Here is a 5,557-nt window from a genome sequence, read left to right on the forward strand (position 1 = left end):
CTCTGAGTATATTTTCAAGGTAGAGTCAGCTAGATTTGCCAATGAATTTAATGTGGGATATGAGAAAAAGAGAAAAGTCAAAATGACTCCAAATGTTGGCTTATGTATTTGGCAGGCTGACGTTGCCACTTTAGTATTTGAGAAGTCTGGAGGAAAAGTAGAATTGAGTGGAAAAAACCATTCAGTTTGGATATATTAAATTTGAGACTATTAGACAGATGGAAATGTTCATGAGCAATTGAGTTTTGAATCTACTTAGATTCAAGCTAACTATATAGATTGGATGCTATCATCATATCAATCATAGGACAAAAAAGATTAGATGAGATTACCTGATGTTGATTGAAAAGAAAAACAGTTCAAAGAATGAGCCCTTAATTCAACATTAAGAAGAGGAGGAAGTGGAAAGGGGAACGAAAAGAAAGAGTAGCAAAACAGAGTGAGAATAAGCAAACAGTGAGATAAAAGGAAAACTATGAGAGAGTTGGTGACCAGAACCAAATCATGTTGCAAGGAAATAATCAATTAGATCAAATGGTGTTAAGAAGTCAAATAAGGGATGCCAGGGTAGCTAAGCAGTTGAGCATCTGCTTTCAGCTCAGGGTGTGATCCTGGAGCTCCAGGATCAAGTCCCACATCAGGCTCCCTGTAGGGAGCCTGCTTCTCCCTCTGCCTGTGTCTGTGCCTCTGTGTTTCTCACGAATAAATAAATAAAATCTTTAAAAAAAGGAGTCAAATAAGATAACATATTTAAGAGGCTGAAAAACAAACACAAATGGGTCCTTAGATTTATCAATTTCCCAGTCATTAGCGATTTTGATAAGACCTGTTTAGGAAAAGGTTACAGACTAAAACCTTTTTGGCCTGTATTCAAAAGAAAATAGAAAATTTGGGCAACACTTTAAGAACTGATTTCCACCTTTTTGTAATTACAGTTTTGTTACCTACAACCACCTTGAAATTTTTCTGCATTCACTAAGTGTTGCAAAGCTCTGAGAAATGGTGTTTTATGGCATCATATTAATCATGGAGGTTACACACACACACACACACACACATACACACACACTCCTTACTTTTATATAACTTAACTGGGTGAAACACAGAGCTTCAGAATAACTATGGCCATTAATGCCATGAATATTGTGTATCTTTTAAGGACTTGAATTAAATTTAGTACCGCCTGTGACTACATTAGCTGCAGGAGAGAGGGCAGTCTATAACTACCACTTACTTTAATGAAATTAACTATAATCTGATTTTTTGCTAAAAGTAGCAGGAAATTGCTCTATAATCCAAATGTATCTTAGGTAACAGTAGGAGAAAATTACTACATGATGTTCACCTTGGTAACTTGAAGCCAATGAAAGCTTATTATCCTCATAAAGCGTATAGACTTAGTATAGTGGGAGAAGCAATGATATACTGACATATAGCTATTTTTCTTGTTAAATCTTCAAATGTCAAATTTCACTTATCAACTCTTAAAGTGCCATGGAGAGTAAAATAGGGATACCTGCAGATATAAAATGTGTTCTTTCATTAAGAACACGGAAGAAGTCATTACGGTTTCCAATTAAATAACCATATTCTTTGTGGCTGACAGAAAAGAACAGTGGGCTTCTTGTGTTCTCCCTGAGAGTATGAGTCCCTTCAAAGAGTCATTAGCTTAGTGGAGAAAGTCATCCATTAAATCCCTAAGAAGAGAAAGTATTATAAAAATTGATGATTTCTATCATGAGCACCTTTCTCTCTTTCTCCTGATTGCTCTATAAAACTGAACTTAAGATAAAGTCTTGTTTTAAAAAAGAAGATAAAGTCTTTGATCCTACAGATATTTAAGACCCACTTCTCTATTGCCCCACTCCCAAAAAGATGTATAGAAGGAAATGGTTTTAAGGGGACTTCAGATGTATTTGCTAAATATCAAATCTTTCTCAAGGTAGAAAAGTACTAATTGTACACCATGTGCAGCATTAGTTACTCTGTGTTTGCAATTTCTTTATATTCCTCCCCAAGTTTTATCAGTTAAATGATAGACCCTATTCTAAAATCTTATTTGAAAATAAAGAGGCTAAAAAACAAACAAACAAAAAAAGAAAACAAAGAGGCTGAAGATCAGAGGGATTAAATGAAAACCCAGTAACATATAGCTACTATGACAGAAGAGTGGGATTTTTTAATATATAGATAAGGAAACTTATGTGGATACATCCATGGGTGTAGAAAAAGATTTTTTTAATTAAGCTAATCATAGTACTATGGAATTTTATATCATCATGGACCAAAGAAGACATATTTTCTCTAATTTGAGAGGCATAATTTGCCTTAAGCAAAGAGACATTACCAAAATATTAAATCATTGTACTGTTAAACCATGACCATATTTTCTTACTCTAATTTAGGTAAGTAAAGGTCTAGGATTAGGAATGGAGGAAGAAATAACAAAAACCACTCTACAAAATGAAAATAAATTTATCAAGGCAGCATTCTTTTTTTCATTAGTACACCTGAAGATGACAGTCACAACCCTATCCCTCCCCAGACAGTTGATTCTTGAGCATTTCATCCATGCGTGTGCTGCACATTCTTACACTTGACTCAGTATCCTGCATCCTCCTACCTTCCCAGCTCTCCACTCTGCCCTTTGCAACACCACCCATATGTTTAACCTCTTCTCTGATCCTCAACTGAAACTTAGGTGTCTTCTGACTGTATGACTTCTTCTACAGCTCTCATAAATAGTGAATCATCATTCTGTGTACTGCACGCACTTCAGTGTTCAGAAGGGGCATTAATATTCTCCTCCCTCTCAAGTGGTGCTCCACACCTTTACTCACACTCTTGTTGAAAATTCTGTCCCTCTGAGATTCATTCATCTCAATATCATCATTCATTCATTCACGTCTTAACTCAATCAGCAAATACAGAGTACCTGTTTTACGCCAAGATATGTTTAAGGACATCATGTGACTTGATCACCTACTTACCCTTCTATCTGCAGTTACTACACACTTTTGGCTCATTGTGCATCATTCATAGAGGATTTTGACATCTGTTACAGTCCTACTCTACACCTCATATTTGCTTACAGGACAAGGGTTCTTGGTAAGTTAACTGGTAAAAGAAGGCAAGTGAACTGCCTTCTTCTAAATTCCTTTCAACTGGACTTCTCAGTAGACTAATTGCATTTCATTAGAATGAGTCCTTTTATATATAGTGTCCTCAGCAGGATTATTAAAGATTACTTATGGTTAATAAATCTAAAATCAATGTCTCATGAAGCACAGCTATCTGGAAAATGTCAAATAACTTGTATAAATATCAGCATTATAAAATAATTAACATTATATCATATTTACTTCTTTGCTGTGTGATGTAATAACTCTTCAAACCTCACTTGGTTACCTTCATCTATTATTCTGAACCAGAGAGCACATGGAAGAAAGTGCCAGTGTAAGTATGAAGGCTGCCACAAACTCCTCTCTTATTTGTTTGCCTCTTGATTGCCTGTATTCTTGAAATATTTGAAAAGAAGGACACTAGTATTATATCTGATACATATAAATCTAAATTTGGCAATTGAATCTTGGTGTCAGCTAAGGCTTCCTCCCCATGATTCCACAACAGCAATAACAAAAGTCCTCCTTGAATTTATTAGTTACCACCTTGTTGCTAAATCCAACAGACATCTGCAATCATCTTATTTGGCCTTTTTAGTTTTGTTCAGCAATGATGACCGCTCCTTTCTATCTAAAACATACTCTTCCCTTGACCTCCTTGCCACCAAATGGGAAAGGTTGAATTATTGCCTCCATTACATTACCCTAAATGCACAGGACAATGCCCCACAACAAAGACTATCTACCCCAAAATGTTGATAGTGCCAACATAGAGTTAGCCTGTTCTACGTAATCACATCTGAATTCTAGGCTCTTTGCCATTTGCACCAGATTTCCATCTCTAGCCCTCATGTGAGTTTCTGACACATATGAAACATATATCAAATTTGACTTTTACTATTTGACTGCTTCAATGGTACTTCAACCTCAGATGATCCAAACTCAAACTTATGATTTTTCCTCCAGACTTGGTTCTCTCAGTTGATATTTTATCTTACCAAATGTTACTTATCCAGAAACTCAGGAGTCATCCCTAATATCTTTCTTTCCATCAATCTATGTAGTCTACCACCATGAGATAATGACTTGATTTTCTGAATATATCTTTGGTTCATTCATGTCTTGTCATCTACACTAATAGTATCTTCTCTCTTCCAAAATTTCATGTATCTCTCCACTGGAATGCTATCATCCACTTTGCCAACTAACGATCAACTGATTCCTTTCCAAATTATTGATCATTTTCTTTGTAAAACACAAATATAAACATAACACTTCTTGCTTCGAAACAAAGAGAAAGAACATTTAGTTCTTAAAGACTAAAATCTCTAATGTGAACTGTAAGTAAAATGTTCTTAAAATACATGGCCAAAACCAGGATACTTTTAAGAGGTGTGTGTGTGTGTGTGTGTGTGTGTGTGCACATGTGCATGTGCATGTTCATGCTTGTGTTTGTGTGTGTTTGACTGGGGAAAGGAGCTATTAAAAACTATTCCAGGCCAAATATAAATAGTATTCCTTCAGGCCAATTGAATACCTTGTCAATTAGACCTTCACTACTCTGGCCCCCACCTGGATCTTAACACTCATCTCAGGTTATCTTTCCCTCTCTTTTATCTTACTAGACAACTAGTACTTTGTGTCACACTGCCTTCTACCACATTGGGTTTGCATGCTTTTCACTCTGTATACAAAGTTCTCACCCACACTCCTTCAAAACTAGTAAATCCCCCTCATTCTTCAGTTATCATATGAATTATTTTCTCAGAAACATTTGCACTTGATGCTTCGAAAAAAAATAAGCCTCCCATTTATACACTCTCACACTTATCACGTATACTTCTTTCAAAGCACAAATACATCCCTAATTGTGGATTTTATTTTGTCATTTGGATTTTATTTGTTTGTATTGTTTGTTAGAAATACTTGGACTATTAAGTTCATGAGGTATACCCTACCGTGTCTCACAGACACTTGATGATGAAGTAGTTGCATTAATTCATTAACTAACTTGGCCAAAGTCATATAATATGTTACTACACTTGATCTTAGCCAAAAGGCCGAGAAGCGATATATAATATGTTAAAAGAAACCATGTCTTACATTTTGGGAGATCTGTACAATATATTATAATATATTGCTGTTTCTTACATTTACACAGATATAATAGACTCTTCAGTAGAATACGTATTGTCCTTTGAGCACATACATCTGGGAGGTAGTATTCCAGTAAGCCCTAACTTTTGTGTACAAAAGTATAAGATATACTCCATTAATAGAATATAAGCACCTATTCTTAAGAAAAGACCTACAGCCAGAAGGTAGTTTAGATTATTTCTTAAGATTTCTAATACTAATAAAGAGAAGAATCCCACCTTTATAAAATCAAAACATTTCTAAAGAAAACAAGATCATGATAAAATTCAACAGAATTT

General features: G+C 35.1%; 1 pseudogene; it reads right to left on the bottom strand.

The window, feature by feature from the left end:
- Positions 1-5,102: 5,102 nt before the first annotated feature.
- Positions 5,103-5,194, bottom strand: LOC144294415 (U2 spliceosomal RNA; annotated as a pseudogene).
- Between the last annotated feature and the right edge of the window lie 363 nt (positions 5,195-5,557).

The sequence above is a fragment of the Canis aureus genome, chromosome 22 (genome assembly GCF_053574225.1).
Source record: "Canis aureus isolate CA01 chromosome 22, VMU_Caureus_v.1.0, whole genome shotgun sequence".
In the NCBI taxonomy this organism is placed as follows: domain Eukaryota; kingdom Metazoa; phylum Chordata; class Mammalia; order Carnivora; family Canidae; genus Canis; species Canis aureus.